The sequence below is a fragment of the Megascapheus bottae genome, chromosome 22, assembly GCF_031878675.1.
Source record: "Megascapheus bottae isolate mThoBot1 chromosome 22, mThoBot2.hap1, whole genome shotgun sequence".
Classification (NCBI taxonomy): Eukaryota; Metazoa; Chordata; class Mammalia; order Rodentia; family Geomyidae; genus Megascapheus; species Megascapheus bottae.
In genome coordinates, this window is record NC_143530.1 from 26,440,644 (window position 1) to 26,458,667 (window position 18,024).

An 18,024-nucleotide genomic window follows, 5' to 3' on the forward strand; every position below is an offset into this window, starting at 1 on the left:
TGCCCAAACCCTGAGTTCAAGCCCCACAATCAAAAAAAAAAATTATGTACAGACTTCCAATGGATGCTCCTCTGTTGGTTCAGTTATGCCTATGTTTGTGTTCCAAGTTATTTTTTGTCACATAAGTAAGATAGAGAATTCATGAATAACAGTGATAAAGAAACATATACCAGAAAAAAGACAGAAATTTTATGATACTATCTTTTTTTATTGCTGGGATATTATATAGAGGGGTTACAATTATATTTGTCAGATAGTAGGTGCATTATTTCTCACACATTTATACCCCTTCTTATGTTTTTGTCCCCATTTTCCTCTCCCTACCCCCTTCCAATCATCTTATTTCCCCACTTCCATTTCCTATTTCAAATAAACAAATAAATGTATATACAATATACCAGGTAGCAAAGTCAGATACAGTAACAATATGAGATTAACCATAGGGCAAAAAAAAGAGAAGAGAAATAATATAGTACATTAAGAACAGCAATCACACAAGATAAAGCTCTTGTTCCATATCCTAGAGTTTTATGATACTATTTTTAATGTGTAGGTAGCAATAAGATTCTAAATTGTCAAGAACATTCTATAAATGTTAGAATTCAAAATAATACAGCAGGCTGAATTAGTAAATTGAAACTCGGAAGACAATGAGTAGGCAAGTGAACAATTATAAAAGGCCTAGATGCTGTGAAATATCCAATTCACAGAGTTTTAAAATATAATAATAATTGGAGCCGAGAGCATAGTCTAGTGGTAGAGTGCTTGCCTAGCATACACGAAGCCCTGGGTTGGATTCCTCAGTATCACATACACAGAAAAAGCTGGAAGTAGCGCTGTGGCTCAAGCGAAAGAGTGCTAGCCTTGAGCAAAATGTGTCCAAGGACAGTGCTTAGGCCCTGAGTTCAAGCCACAAGACCAGAAAAAATAATTTAAAAATACAATAATTGCAAACACAGAAATACTGCCTGCTTCGTGTAGGCACCATTCAAAATGCTTTCAGAAGTTCATTAATATCTCATGGGTTCTGTCCATTCTGTCTCAGTTCCTAAAAGGACCAAGTCAATACTGCTGGTTTTGCATTTAGAAGAAGCCCTTAGAACTTAGGATAATCAAATGGCAGCTAGAGACCCCAGAGATAGGCCTGTACCTCATACCACGTGGCCTGCCTCCTTCTCTTCCATTCTTTTTGTCCCATCACATCTTCTTAGGGTGCTGTCTAGAACCATCTGCTGGGGTCCATGCGGGCTTGTAGTGTCTATGGTTGCTTGGCTGAAACTCAAGCAGTCAGCAGGCTGGCATCCAAAGAAAAGTACATCTTTTTCTAAGACTCACAAAGGTACCCATGGGCTGGCTGTCCTGTAGAGAAGAGAAAGACTTAGAAGCAAGTTGACCTGTGTTTGCCTAATGTGGTTAACTTCCAATTTCAAAACAAAACAAAAAAACAGGCTCCTTACTGAGAAAGAAAATGTACAGACTCCAGTCTATAGCCTGCAGATTCCCTGACTTGCCACCTGCTCACTGTTATAGAAAACTGAGGAAACAAAGGTTTAGTCCTACACGGGGAACGTGGGGAAGAGCTGAGTCTTAGGGCACACATGGTAGGGAGGCTCTTGTCAGTCACACTGGGCATGCTCTAATTAAAGCTGGTTCTGAGGAAGTCAACATTCATATGGCTACCTGCTAGAGCAACCAGCAAAGTCCTGGATCTGGCATTTCTTTCCTTTGTAGGCAAATCATATGTCTGGCATCCTCAACATTTTCCTGAAGCAGAAACTATTTGAAAGCAGGCCACTGGTAGTTTGTGCCTATACTCTAGCTATTCCAAAGCTTAGGTCTGAGGATTATGGTCTGGAGCCAGCCTGTGGAGGAAAGTCCATGAGACTTTCTTCAATTATATGAACTCTTGATGTGAACTCAAAGGGTAGAACACTGACCTTGAGTAAAAGAGCCAAGTGTGAGCACAAAGCTCTGAGTTCAAGCCCCAGTCCAGGCACAAGGAAAGACAGAAAGGAAGAGAGAGGCGTGAGGGAGGAAGGAGGAAGGGAAGGAAAGAGAGAGACAGGGAGAGAGACAGGGAGAGGGAGAGAGAGACAGAGACAGAGAGAGACAAAGACACAGAGAGAGACAGAGACAGAGAGACAGAGACAGAGAGGTTGGGAAAGGGACAGAGGGAGGGAAAGAAGGAGGGAGAGAAGAAAAAAAAAGAAACTAAGGGGCCTGGAGTTTGGCCTAGTGGTAGAGTGCTTGCCCAGCATACACAAAGACCGGGGTTGGATTCCTCGGTACCACATACATAGAAAAGGCTGGAGATGGTGCTGTGACTTGAGCAGTAGAGCACTAGCCTTGAGGAAAGCCCAAGGACACTGCTCAGGCCCTGAGCTCAGTCCCCAGGACTAGCAAGATAAAATGAAATACAATAAAATAAGAAACCGAGTTGGCATCCTACATTTCTCCCATTCTCCAGGTTTTGAAATCCTGTCTCAAGACCTATCAAAAATGTGAAGTCTTCCTTTACCATAGTTGGAATATATTGCTGCTCCTTCTGCTCACAACACCTGGCAGAGAATATTGCATGGATTCCCTCTATTCACTCTGGATTTTCAGCCTTTGGGGAAATTGTAACAAGAGTAACAGTAGCCCTGAAATGTCTGGCCCCTCTACTAAGCTTTCAGTGGGCATTTATTTCATTATATCTTTCCTTTCTGGAAAGATGGAAAAATGGTGTTGGGGGGGGGGAGTTGTGGGTCATGGGGCTTAAACTCTGGGCCTGGGCCCTGAGCTTTAAAGCTCAAGGCTACCACCCTACCCCTGGGCCTGGGCTTTGTTCCTGAGCTTTAAAGCTCAAGGCTACTGCCCTACCCTTGGAGCCATAGCCCCACTTTCCATTTTCTAGGGATTAATTGGAGATAAGAATCCCAACGTCTTTTGTGCCCAGGCTGGCTTTGAACCTTGATCCTCAGATCTCAGCCTCTGGAGTATCTAGGATTACAAGCATGAGCCACCATGCCCGGCTAAAGATGGTGATCTTTATAGGGTCAGCTAATGCAGGCATGAGCTCTCCCTGGCTCAGACAATGGCTTGGCCAGTTTCGGAGACTATCTTCTATAGTCTGGCTTGAGGAGTGGAGAAGCCGGTGTTTTGTGGGATATGGTATGAATTTTCTTCTTTTACACTTAAATGAGATCTTATCCCTTATGCAGAATTTTTGCCTAAGCAACCTCCTGATTACAAATTTAGTGTTATTATACATTTTTGTGATCTTAGCCTCCTGAGCAGCTAGGATTATAGGTATGAGCCACCATGCCTGGTTTGCAATTTATTTTTTGATATACTATTTTATGGGCTTTTTGTTTGTTTAAAGGAAATTACCAGCAGCTTGATTCTATTAGGGGTTGGTTTGATGAGCTATATTAGTGGAAAAAGTGATGATTAAACATATCATCTATCAAAATCACTGTGATTTTGATCTCCTTTCACCGCCATGGTCAAGTTACTGTCACATTGCAGGAACTGGATTCAGTGACTCACAAGTTCCTTTATTGTTTTATAATGTGATATGAGGATACACTAATTATCTCTGTGAGATTGTCACCCAGTACCTTTTGTTTATTTATGTTTTAGCAGCATAAAGAAAAGGATCCTTGAAAATAAATTGAAGAATAAATGACTCATATATTACCGAAATCAGTGATATAGCCAAGGTTATCCCAAAATAGGTTCCCATCTAAAGCCGGAGCCACCTGTGGAGCCCAGAAATCCAGATGAGAAGTAGCTATGGAAGTTGTAGAAGTAGCACCATCTTGTATTTTGTCACTATCTGAAGCTTTTATCCAGATATCCAGATGCTGATGGTAGGACAGACACACTTTATCCCATTGGATAAAAGATCTAGAGCAATTTTTTTTTTTGCTAGTCCAGGGCCTGAACACTGTCCTTGGACTTTCTCAAGTCTAACACTCTACCACTTGAGCCTCAGCACCACTTCCAGCTTTTTTCTATGTATGTGATACCGAGGAATCAAACTCGGGTCTTGGTACATGCTAGGCAAGCGCTATACCACTAGGCCAACCTCCCAGCCCCTAGAGCAATGTTTTTAAGTAGTACTGGGGTTTGCACTCAGGGGCTAGGTTGACATGATATCCCTGATCCACACCTCCAAAACCATAAAATAAAAGTAGATTTTCTTATCTCCATTCAGTTTGACTTCCATTAATGAGCATTAATGGACAGGGCTTTTCCTTTAAGCCTGGCCTATACACACCTTCCATCTGATCAAGGCTCTGTGTGACTCACAGCTATTGGAGAATAGACTGACCAAGGCAATTAGTTTGAGGACAACTTGACACAATTTTTCTCCACATTGCTCTGTGTTCCTCCACATATTATTGCACAGAGACCTCATTCATTTTCTTACCTTAGTTGCACTAATTCCTCCTCTGTCACCCACAGTCTCTTACCTTCTTCACCACCCACAGTCTTGTGGTGGGGCAGGGGTGGGGTGGGGAGTGTGGGTGTATGTACATGCATGTATGCTGGTACTGGGACTTGAACTAGAGAGCCCTGTCCCATAGCTTGTAGCTAGCATTCTACCAGTAGGGCCATCACTCTTTGTCTGGTTTTTAGGTAGTTATTGGGGATAGGAATCTCATAGATTCTCTTTGGGCCGTTTTTTGAGCCATAATCCTTAGAATTCAGCCTTCTGAGAAGCTAGCATTGTATTAGTCAGCAACACCTGGAGAGCCCCAGTCTTTGTTTGTTTGTTTTGCCAGTTCTAGGGCTTGAAGTCAGGGCCTGGGCACTGTCCTTGGACACTTGACTCAAAGCTAGCACTCTACCACTTGAGTCACAGCACCACTTCCAGATTTTGCTCTGAATGTGGTACCAAGGAATTGAACCCAGGTCTTCAGGCATGCTAAGCAGACTGTCACAGGTAACGCATGTATGTACCCTACCACAGGTGTAATTCATGAGAAAATAATGGAGAAGAGAGAAGGTGTGGTCAGTAAGCTTCTTAATAGACATGCCACTCCCTTCCCTTCCTCTGGGATGAAACATCTATGAAAGAGTTTGGAGTTTTTGAAAGAGGAAAACTGCCAGGGTGTATGAGAATCATTCTGGGAACTGTAAGGATTTAGGCTGGAGGATATGTATAAATGCAGACTGCAGACTGTCCTAAATGTTAGCTTTTCTTAATCTGTGAAAAAGTGTCCTCAAATATGCAACCAACCTAACATGTGCCTACCTTGGGCCTCAGTGAGCATGTCTCTGACAAATGCAGGTTTTAGAAATCATTGGAACATATAATCCTATAAATCTAGAGATTCAGAAAAGCTACCATTACAACGAATACAGAAGACATAAAGATTTCTTTCTTTTTTTTCAGACTTAAAGATTTCTAAAGATCAGCCTGAAGCTGCAGCTTATGCCTGTAATTCTAGCTACTCAGGAGGTTGAGATCTGAGGAATGCTATTCAAAGCTAGTCTTGGCAGGAAAGTCTGTAAGACTCTTATCTCCAATTAGCCACCAAAAATCCAGAAGTGAAGCCGAGCCATGGCTCAAGTGTTAGCCTTGAGCAAAAAGACTCAGGGACAGCACCCAGGCCATACCAGTACCCTCTCTTTTTCTCCCCCATCCACTTCCTCCCTCCCTCCCCATCTCGCATATGTACAGGCATGCATACACACACACACACACACACACACACACACAATTTTTGAAAAGTCTGAATAAGGATCAGGTGCCTCCTAGCTACTCAGGAAGCTGAAATCTGAAGATCAAAGTTTGAAATCAGCCAGGCCATAAAATCTGAAAGACACTATCGTCAATGAACCAGCAGAAACACTGGACTAGAGATGTGGTTCAACTGGTAGAGCACAACCTTTGTATAAAATAACCAAGCAAGAAGGAAGTTCCCTGAGTTCAATCCCTGCTACCAGTACACACACACACAAATACACACACACACACACACACACACACACACACACATGCACGCACGCATGCACAGAAAGAGACTGAATAAGTAATATATGCAAAGTCTCTTGCATAGGACTACATCCCTTCAACCAGTGGATAATGGCATTGAAGATTCTGAAGGTTTGAAAGCAGAAAACTGGTTTCTTCTTGGCTGGATCCTAAGAACTCGAATCTTGTGGCATTGTAAAATAAGATAATACACAATAAGCATCTACATGGCTATCACTGTACAGCAGAAGTGAGATAGAAAACCTGACCTCAGTAGTATCAGTGAGAATGGAAAGAAAGATGTGGGCCACAGAGATATGCAGAGCTATTTAACTGAGATTCATTCACATGTAATGCACAGAAGTTGTGTTTGATGTATTTGCCTGTGAAATCATCACCACAACAGGGATAGTGAATGTACCTATGTTCATATTGTATCCAGGCTGACTGCATGCTCTGCCATGCGGCACAGGTGGTATTTTTAAATCATAATGTTTTAAACTTGAATTTCAGGTTACATTAATGGTGAAACACCCAGTTTATAATTGAGCTTAATGAGTCTATTGCTGTTTTTCTGTTGTTCAATAAGTTAGGGAACTTTATTTCATGTGAGAAGAAACAGAATAGGGTTAGATTTGCTGATGTGATAGAAACAATAATCAGAGGAGACAGGAAATCAACACGGAAAGCGTTGCCAGGCAACAGGATTGATTGTCAATGACAGCAATCTTTGAGATAACTCATGAGCAATCTTTGATAATTGTCCATAAATTCCTGAGCTAGAAAATTCCTGATTGTTCTAAGGAACTACGTGGCCACAGAACCAAAGCATCCAGCTCTCCCATTCCATCTACAAATCAACAATGCTCCCTGAGTCCCTTGTGATCCCTTTGCTGTGATCTCTTTGTTGGCTGGCACATTTGTCAGCTGCAAGTTTATAGGGATGGCCCCCAACTGTATGTGATATTTTTGATTTAATATAGTGAACTGCACTTACATGACAAACTCAAGTTGTGTCAGATGATCTTGTTTTATCAGCCTGACAAAGCTTTACTGGTTTGATCACCCAACATTTATCTACAGGATCAGGAACATTTTATGAACACTGCAGAATATTTCAATTCGAGGGAGAGTTCCACAATGCTGAGCCCACAGCCTTCATTCCTCCCAAGGGGAATAATGTGTCTTCTCTCACTGACACACTCATGGCCATCTCCTTTTGGTTTGTGAGTCTCTATCAAAATACAGCCTGAGCTGGGTGCAGTGGCTCACGCCTGAAATCCTAGCTACTCAGGAGGGACAAGGCCCAGGCCCTGGGTAGGGTGGTAGCCTTGAGCCGAAGAGCTCAGGGACAGTGCCCAGACCCAGAGTTCAAGCCCACTGAGACAAATAAATAAATAAATAAATACATTAAAAAAATAGCCTTGGGGGTGGGAGTTTGGCAAGTATAGTGATAGAGTGCTTGTCTAGTATGCACGAAGACCTGGGCAGACCACTAGCCTTGAGAAAGTCCAAGGACCGTGCTCAGGCCCTGAGTTCAAGCCCCAGGACTACCTGATCATTATGTGTGGAGTCCTCTGCAGATGAGGGCATTCTGACTTTGGCATGTATTAAATGAATACTTTAGGGCCGGGAGTTTGACCTAGTGGTAGAGTGCTTGCCTAGCATGCATGAAGACGTGGGTTCGATTTCTCGGTACCATATACATAGAAAAAAGCCAGAAGTGGTGCTGTGGCTCAAGTGGTAGAACTCTAGTTTTGAGAAAACCCAAGGACAGTGCTTAGGCCCTGAGCCCAAGCCCAGGACTGGCAAAAAAAAAAAAGAGTATTTTAATCACAAGATCTCTTCTATACCCATCCCTGGCGCCACCAGCCACCAACATGTTTCCAATATTCAGAAACAATGCTCATCAAGATACACAGTAAGTCATAGCCAGAGATTTGTCTGAATACATTTGGGAAGTCTTGCCTCTCCTTCTCTATCCTACATAATGTTAAGCTGCATTATACAGCAAACTCTTGGGGCAGGCTCTCTAATTGAACGTTGGCTCTTTGTGACAGTTGACAACTTGCCTAACTTGTGGCTCAGTTTCATCATCATTACAGTGAGGACACTGGTGATATCCAAATAGTTGAGAGAATGAAATAAGCTAGAAAAGTTCCTGGTGTGTATTCACAATGTGATGTAAGATAGTATTGCCTTCCTTTCAGAGTTCCATCTTTACCAATGTCATCCTGATTATATGTGGGGTGAAGGAAGGAAAGGGAGGTGGATGGTCAAGGCTGGAGAAGAAGAGAAGACAGATTCCTTTCAGTTTGAGGGGATTCTTCTTTTCTTTTCTGTTGGAGCCAGAGTGTGGAGTCAGGCTGGCCCATGAATCTGCATCACTGAGTAAGATAACCACACAAAGAAATGAGCTGTCATGGAAAACAACTTGTATCGTGATAAATGACGCCATGCCTATGAACTTTGAGCTACGTCAACTGTATTGGGAACTTCCCGGCCTTATTGCTTCTTGTTTCTTGCTTGACTGGTCTGAGACTTGCTTGTTAGTTTGTACGAAAGTAACCCCTGGTTTCAGGAAAGCATATAAGACTGGATTTAGAAATAAACGGGGCTACAGTCTTAAGCTCACTGCCTTCTTGGGCTGCTGACTTGGGCTGTGGTCCTCCCGATCCCATCTTTTTCTTGTCTTCTTCCCAAGTCCTCACCCCCTAAACCAGGAATTCCCATTTGCTGCCGGCTGGCTCTGGCACTTTTCTTTTCTTCTCTCCTTCTCTCTCCCTCCGTCCCTCCCTCCCTCTCTCTTTCCCTCTCTCTTTCTCTCTCTTTGCTAGTTCTGGAGTTTGGATTCAGGGCCTGTGCACTGTCCTTGGGCTTTCTCAAGGCTAGCACTCTATCACTTGAGCCACAGCACCATTTCTGGCTTCTTCTATGTATGTGGTACCAAGGAATCGAACCTAGGGCTTTGTACGTGCTAGGCAAGCACTCTACTATTAAGCCACACTCCTGGCCCCAAGGGATTATTCTTTTTATATTTGTGTCACTCAATTGTTGAGTTGAAAATTTTAGCCATAAAAATCAAGCAGTCATTTGGCTTTTTTTTCCACTTAGATTCCTCAGCTAATGCTCATTTTCAGTCTACTTTAGTTTCTTTCAAAAAGTAGCAAGGAAGCCTGGTTCATCATTACAATATAACTGCAGTTGAACTGCTCTGAAAAACGATGGTTTCCTGCTTAGCTGGAGACATGATTGCACGTATCTGCGGCAACATTTCTACACATCCGAGAAGGGGGAAAAAAAGCAGGCTAGGGCTAGAGAGAGCAGATTAGTTGAGAATTCCCTTGTTTGTTTGTTTTTTTTTAAATAATAATGTATGTACATGAATCATATAAAGTAGTGGGTTTCTCTACGACCTTTTCATACATGTATGTAAGGTACTTTGATCATATTTATCCTCCACTGCCCACAATTTAACCTCTAATACAGTACCTCTTTCCCTTTCCTATTCTCTGATAGCCCTGTTCTTTTCAGGTCTTTTTAAGGTAATACATGTTTTTTATGTACTGTGAATTGAACTCAGGGTCTCCTGTTTGCTAGACCAGCCCTGTTGCTTGCAGTTACTTTTCAGGTAAGATCTCATGTTTCTTGTCAAGAATGCTTTGGACTGTAATCCCCCTAGTCCTGCCTTTTTTGGGGAAAAACTAAAGAATAATAAGTATACGCCACTGTGCCCAGTCCTAATGCAAGAACTCTTTATGAGCTTTATATAATGAAGGGACTGATTGTGGAACCAATGTGGAATATTTAACATTAGGAAAACTTAGACAAGACATGGACAAAACTACTTGATGGTCATTACAAGGGTCTCTGGAGCACTGGGAGAAGTCCATTTTTTAATGTGGCTTTCAAACACATGAGTATATTCATGTTGTGAACCATTTTTATAAATCTTATTATTTAGTACAATAGGTAGCAATTCATTCATTGTTAATCTCATTTATCTAAGTCTAGACCATGTTTTGTTTGTAACTTTTATGAACTAGATGAAGGCAATATCTACTTAGGAAGCTGATGGTTGCAAAATTGGAGAAGATAAACAGTATCAATCCTAGCCAGGTACCAGTGGCTCACACCTGTAATCCTAGCTACTCAGGAGGCTGAGATCTGAGGATTTCTGTTCGAAGCCAGCCTGGGCACAAAGGTCTGAGACTCTTATCTCCAATTAACCACCAGAAAACAGGAAATAGTCCTGTGGCTCAAGTGGTAAAGCACTAGTCTTGAGCTAAAGAGCTCAGGGACAGCACCCAGGCCCCACAAACAACATTAAAAAAAAAAGAAAGAAAAAGAAAGATAAACAGTATCAAGCAGTATCAAGGAGCACTGTATGGTAACATGTGAAACACAGTTTGGGCTTAACTGGTCTCTTGGGCAAAGTGAGTCACTTCTCCCACTGTGCTGTGAAATGACATGTGTATCCTGCCTTTGCCTCATGCTTCTAACACCTGAGCAGAGTCATGGTGGGATTTGTCTTCTCAAGTAGACAGCCATCTTCCAAAGGAATTGCTCTGTCTTCTTTATGTTTTACTCTTTAACATCTTAGAAGGAAAGGCATGTCTTCAGTGTTCATTATCCATCTGTTCAATGAATGAGTGGACAGTATTTGGATCTTGGTCAGGCTTCTTGAATGACAGAATCAGCGTCCTGTGGCTGAGAGACCAACCACACTGATAACTGCATAACTAGAGACCAACAGAAGTTAATGTGTTGGAAACTTAATCCTCAAATTCACAAGTGAATGATAATTTGGATGCAAGGTCCTTAGGAAATAATTATGATAAGATGCGCTCATGGGGGTCATCCCTTACGATGTCACCTATGGCTTTGTAAGATAGAAATCTGAGCTAGCACCATTCTCTGTCTCACTAAACAACAATGATTCCAACTTGGCAGATATTACCTTAAGATTAGGAAAGGATAATGCTTAATATTCAGGGCTGACATTCTGGAAAGTTTCATATTATTAGTACCACATTATTTAGCAAACTTGCATTCTAGGCATCTTAGTTGCTTTCTGCTGCTATAACAAAATACTTGAGACTAGGTAGAAAGTAGAAATGTAGTGACTTACTGTCCTGGAAGCTGGAAGTCTAAGGGCATAGCATCAGCATGTGGTCAGCATCTGATGAGGCCTTCTTGCTGTATCCTAACAGAAGTGGTGCTGTGGCTCAAGTGGTAGAACTATAGTTTTGAGAAAACCCAAGGACAATGCTCAGGCCCTGAGTCCAAGCCCAGGACTGACAAAAAAAGAGTATTTAATCACAAGATCTCTTCTATACCCATCCCTGGCACTACCAGCCACTAACATGGACACAGCAAGAAGGCCTCATCAGATGCTGACCACATGCTGATGCTATGCCCTTAGAGCTCAGGGACAGTGCCTAGGCCAAGTTCAAGCCCCATGACTGACTAAAAAAATACTAACTAAAATTATTAATCAAAACTGAGTGCCAGTAGTTCATACTTGTAATTCTAGCTACTCAGGAGGATGAGGACTGAACATTATGGTTTGAAGCCAGCTTGGGCAGAAAAGTCCATAGCTCGTTATCGCCAAGTAACAACCAAAAAGCCAGAAATGGAACTGTAGCTCAAGTGATACTGCACCAGTCTTGCATGAAAAGAACAAAGGGACGATGCCCAGGTCTCGAGTGCAAGCTCCAGTACTGGCACAACTAAAAAAATATATGTCAAACAATAGCATCCGTCATAAAAAATATATGTCAAACAATAGCATCCGTCAATGCAGGGGATAAATATAGAGAGCAATGAGTAGATTGAAAAATCACATAAATCTTAACCTTTTAAAATATGTATGACATGATGCAATCAGGTAAATAATATAGATAGGTACAGGTTTGCTCTGATAGAAAATATCAGGATATTCATCCATGGTATATACTTGTAACTGCAGCACCTGGGAAGCTTAGGAAGGATTGCAAGTTCAAAGCCAGCCTGAGCTCCACAGTGAGACCCTGTTTTCAAACAAAAAGCAAACCAAGTTGGGTTACCTGAAAATGGGGCGAAGGGGGGAATCTTACCTCTTTTCAATATATTTCAACTAAAGTGCCATATTTGGACTGGAATCTAAAATTTGCAAGCCATCTTCATTTCTAAATGACTTTTAAAAACATTGTAGAATAAAAATATTTATATTTTTACTATACAGGGAAACATGTTAGTGCAGAAGTGAAATTTCGACAGAATTGTTGTAACCCTCTGTAGAAAATGAAGGAAGGATGGTGTAAGAACTCTTTGAAAACCTCTTTCAAATGGAAGCAAGAGGTTTTCTCTGTGGTTGTTTTTCTTTTCTTTATGCCTTGCTTGTTCATTGTGTCTGTCTTTGGGAAAATAAGGGAGGGCGTAGAAATGGATAAAGAGTGAGTAAATGTAGCAGTGTATTCACTAAACACTATATTGAAAATGAATTGTGGGTGGCATGGGAGGGAAAATTTTGAGAGAGTGAAGGAAGGGATGCCATTGTCCAAAACGAAATGTACTCATTACCTGACTCATGTAACAGTAACTTCTCTATAGATTACCTTTAAAATAAACAAATAATAAGAAAACTACTTTCAGCAACATCAACCTGTTCCTGAGATTTGAACTTGTCTCTCCTGTACCCTAGGAAGTCATCTCTGTTCTAGGAAATGTGGTGATCACGCTCTAAGTCAGTCTAGAGACAGTCATTTGGGGTGGATTCGGTCACTTCACATAGCATGGATTCAGTCACTTCAGTGCAGCTACTGACTGGGTTTTCTAATCAAAAAGTCTAATAAAAAAAAGGTAGGACTTTAGTCCTGTCTATGTCATTAAATCCCTGACAGTTCAGGTGTAGGAATGCTTTCATACTTTACCATCTGTAGAGGTTTCTGAGCTACAGCCTTCTCCAAGGTGGAGGTTCCTTTCTTAGTCCTGAATTGTTATTTTATTTATTGCAGTGCTGGAAGTGGACACCGGAACCTCGCTCATGCTCTATCGTGCTGCACATGTGTGCTCCAACCCTGGATATGCGGAATTTTATTCCAGGGATTTGGGTTCTTGGCAGCAACATGGAGGAATGAACAGGTGAACTGGTGTCTTGGGGAAAGAATTACTTAGCAGGTTTCACTGATGCCATCTATCTCTTTCCATTGTCTGGATCTGCTTTGTCAAGGGCAGGCTTGCCTGAAGTTGTAACATTATCTTGAATCATTTTAACTGGCTGAAGTTCAGAACAGAAAGTACTTTTCATATTTTTATTTATTCTTGTTAATGTATTTATTGATTGATTGATCGATTTAGTCAATCCTGGGGCTTGAACTCAGGGCCTGGGCACTGTCCTTGGACTTTCTCAAGGCTAGTGCACTACCACTTGAACCACAGCACCACTTAAGCCTTTTCTAGAGAAATTGAACCCAGGGCTTCATACACTCTACCACCAGGCCACATTCCCAGCCCCAGCATATTTATTTTTATATTGGCACTGAGGCTTGAAATGAGGGCCTCATACTCTAGAATAGCTTTTATGCTTGCCTCCTGAAAAAGTTTTATTTTTAATTCAAAGAGAAAATAAAAAACTTAATATGAATTTCTATTTCTGCCAATGAATGATACAATTAGAAACAACGTGAACATTTTTGTATTATTACACTTAAGAAATTAAGTGTAATATTATACTTAATGGTTTAATAGCTGGTTATGAGGTCACTTTGTTATTACAACACACTAGAGTTTGTCAGCTGGCGATATGAGGGAATGAGGTGATGGAATATGATGGAATCGACTCCAAATGGATCAAAGACCTTAAGGTGAAAGCAGATAATAACCTGAAAATTTTACAGGAAGGAATGGGAGATACACTAGGTCTCCTTGACATGAGTCAAAACTTTCTTAGTAAAGGCCCAGAAACACAACACATCAAAGAAAGTTTGTACAAATGGGACTGCATTAAATAGCAGATCTTCTGTATGGCCAAGGACAGAGCTAGCAAGATAAATAGGAAGCCCACAGAATGGGAGAAGATCTTCACTAACCATACAACAAACAAGGGATTCATATCTAAAATATACCTACAGCTCAAAAAATTAAATCTCTCAAAAGCAAATCTGCAAAGAAACAACCATCCCATTAAAAGGTGGACTAAAGACTTAAAGAGAGACTTTTCTGAAGCAGAAATAAGAATGGCCAGGTGGGGAGGTGGCCAGAAGGGATCACTACTATGCTGTTGGTGGGAATATAAACTTGTTCATATGTTCTGGAAAGCAGTATGGCGATTCCTCAGAAGCCTAAACATAGAGCTCCCCAATGACCCACTCCTGGACATTTACCCAAATGTCCACAAAGAAGAACATACTGCACCTACCAGTACAACCATGTTCATTGCAGCATTATTTACTGTAGTTAAGATATAGAACCAACCCAGGTACCCCTCAGCAGATGATTGGATCAAGAAGATTTGGTACTTTTACACAATGGAATTCTATGCTGCCATCAGAAATGATGACAGTGCCCCATTCATAAGGAAATTATGTGTCTAGGATTTTCCTAGCAAAAGAGCTCAACAGTTCAGAAGCTATGTACACATGGCCACATAGGATGAGGCCAATAGCTCACACCTGCCAGCCTAGCTATTCAGGAGGCTGGGATCTGAGGACTGTGGTTCAAAACCACCCCAGGTAGGAAAGTCTATGAGACTTTTCTCCAATTAACCATCAGAAAACTGGAAGTGGCACTGTGGGCCAAAGTGGTAGATTACTAGCCTTGAGTGAAAGCTTAGGGACAATGCTCAGGCCCTGCGTTCAAGCCTCATGACCAATAAAGTAAAATAAAATGTAAGATCTTAGGATTCTCGATTGTAGGAGTTTGACTTTCGCCACCACTGGGAAGACACCGTTGAAGATGCCATGGGAACATCAATGGATGTTCAATGGATATGGATATGGATATGGATATGGATATGGATATCCATATCCTGATTGATGGAGACGGCGCGGGTGATGATCGGAGAATGAATCGGCTAGTGAAAAGTTTTGTTAAATGGTGCAACTCTGGATCCCATGAAGAAGGATACGGCCAGTACCAGTGTATGCTGAGCACCTTGCCTCAATATGAATTTTCAATGGGCAAAACTGTGTTGGTGTATGATATGAATCTCAGAGAAATGGAAAATTATGAAAAGATTTACAAAGAAATAGAAGGCAACATTGCTGAAGCGCATAAAAAAATTGCTGAGTGCAAAAAGGAGATTCTTCAAGTAAAAAGAATACGCAAGAATCACCAAGGGAACTAGAGGCTCTGGGAACAGAATTAGAACATCTTTCACACATTAAAGAAAGTGTTGAAGATAAGCTGGAATTGAGACACAGTTTCATGTTCTTCTTAGTACTATCCATGAACTTCAGCAAGCATTGGAAAGTGATGAGAAGCTGTCGGAGGGAGAAGATGGTGAAACAACTTTCATAGATATAGAACCTAAGTCATAGACAGGCTAGTTACTCGTTCCCAAGAGTATTAAAATAGCTATATGACTGTGGTATGTTTAGAATTTGTTATATTCTTGAAATATTTAGTTTTAGCAGTGAAATATTTTAGTTTTAAATATTTACATTTTATTCATATTCACACAAAATGATTTCAGTATATATTTGGTTTTATTGAGATGAGGGGTTATCTGTTATTGTACTGTAGTTTGAAGTTGCATTTGCTAGGCAGGTACTTTACCATGTAAGTTTCAACTCTGGCCTGTATTTTTTATCCTTTCCCACCCTTTTCTTTTTATTGGTACCAGAGATTGAACTCAGGACTCAGGGCTACCTGTTCTTACTCTGCTTTCTTGCTCAAGAGTGAGCCATGCCTACAGTCCAGAATTTTTTACTGCTAAGCTGAAGATGGAGTTTTCTAGATTTTTTTTAATCCAGGATTCTTTTGAGCTGTAATCTTCAGATCTCAGCTTTCTGAGTAGGGCAGGTTGCAGTCCTGAACCACCAGTACCCTGCTCAATTTTTAGTCTTAAAAGAAGGAAATAACATTTTAAAATGTTTTAAAGTTGCATGATTTTGTTCCTTACCACTCTAGGTAGTTTTTGGTAACACTGATAGTTTTATAAAGAAAGACTATTAGAAAGTGACATTTTTTTGTATGTACATGAGGTAGTAAAGTCCATGAATAAAACTTTGAGGGACCCAGAACCTATAAACTATATGAAATGATACTTGTATATTCCTTGTGGGAAAGGGTGCCATGATGTTGGGGATTGCTGATTTAAGAGATAAATCTTAAGTATTTTATACTTGAGCATTGAATGCTAGTATTAAATTTTAGTATTTTTTAAATTTTATTTTATTTTAATGTATAGAGGGGTTACAGTTGTATTCACCAGATAGAAGGTGCATTACTTCTCACATATTGATACCCCTTCTCATGATTTTGTACTCATTCCCCTCCCCCACCTCCTCCTAAATTTTAATATTTTAATACTTGCTTTAGTATGTAACACTGGAGAAACGTGGTTAAGTGTTTTGTTATTTTTTTCTCTATGGTTCCTTAAAATCCATTTTATTAGAAAAGTGATAGAATAAAGAGTTGTTTGAAATAAAAAAAAAAGGTCTTAGGATTCTCTCCAAATCTTTGATCAATGAAGAAAAGTCACTACTTGAAGAAAGAGTAGCAGCATTAACCGCAGGAAGGCAAGTTGGTCTTCGGTGCCAATAATTCTGGATACTGAAGGCATCTCAGATGGGGAAGCAGGGAATTGTGATGCTCAGAGCAAAGAAGGAAACCAGGCTTTCCAGCATAGCTTCAGCACAGTCAGTGAACTCCCTGGTGGCTTTCAGCAGTGGAGTAGCCCCTTGGAGTTTTTGAGACTAGAGTCATGATGGCTTCAGTCTGTGGCACTTCAAAACCTACAAAGCTGATAAGTCTCTGCATGCAAAACTGTGGAAGAGAAGTCCTATTGTTCAAAAGCCTCCAACATCTGCTTTGTCTTGTTTCCCTTCCCTGCTCCAGGTGCTCCCTATCACCTGACCACTCACCAGCTGCTCATGCGCACCACGAGCAAAGCCAACAGTGGCTAGTGATCCTCATCAACACACTGCCTGAAGTCAAAGGGATCCATGTCACTGAATTTCAGCCCTTGGAAGGTGGGGATCTTATCCTGAATCCCACCCATCGACTTAGCCTACATCTTTACTCCATCAAGGCAGGGATGGGCTAGCAATAAAATAGCAATTCTGTGGCTCAAGTGGCAGGGCTGTAAACTTGAGCAAAAAGTGTCCAAGGACAGTACCTAGGCCCTGAGTTCAAGCCCCGGGACTGATTTAAAAAAAAACAAACAAACAGAAATTAACAACAACAAATAAAACTGTGATCCTCAGATCTCAGCCTCCTGAGTAGCTAGGATTCTAGGCATGAGCCACTGGCACCTGAGTGCAATGTCTCTTTTAAATTGCAATTATCTACTGAAGTGTCTAACCTCGTCTTTTATTGTCTCCATCCTATAAAGCAGAGGTTATAATTCATGTGGTGATTCTGATACTTGGAGAGCATATTCTATTTCTCATTTCTGTTGTTTGTGTTGATTTGGGTCTGTGTTACTGAAATGACTTTGTAGGTGAGAAAATCCATGGAGGAATGTTCAAAGGATAGCAGAGGAGTTTTATTAGTCTGTCTGGGACTGCCTTGTCCTTGGTTACCTAGGAACTAAGAGTAGCCACAACCAGCAAGCTTCTTTCTATCTCCCTCTCTCCCCCCACCCTGACCCCTGGGAACACACAACCTACATACAGAGTGCCTCCTCAAGCCATCTACTGACCTTTGAAGCCCGGCCCTCAAGATGCCTCCTGCCAACTGCTCCATCATTACCATAGCTTCTCGCCCAACTAGTTACCTTCAGTTATAAGCTGAATGCTGCATTTGAAAAATGAATAGTAAAAAGAACTTCAAGTTTAATGATAATTTTACCCCCCTCCCTGCCCATGCCCAGCAGAAGTGATCTTTGCTTGCTTCTACAGTGTGACATT

General features: G+C 41.2%; 1 pseudogene; it reads left to right on the forward strand.

Moving 5' to 3' along the window:
- Nucleotides 1-14,945: 14,945 nt before the first annotated feature.
- LOC150048395 (THO complex subunit 7 homolog pseudogene) lies at nucleotides 14,946-15,489 on the forward strand (annotated as a pseudogene).
- The last annotated feature ends 2,535 nt before the right edge of the window (nucleotides 15,490-18,024 follow it).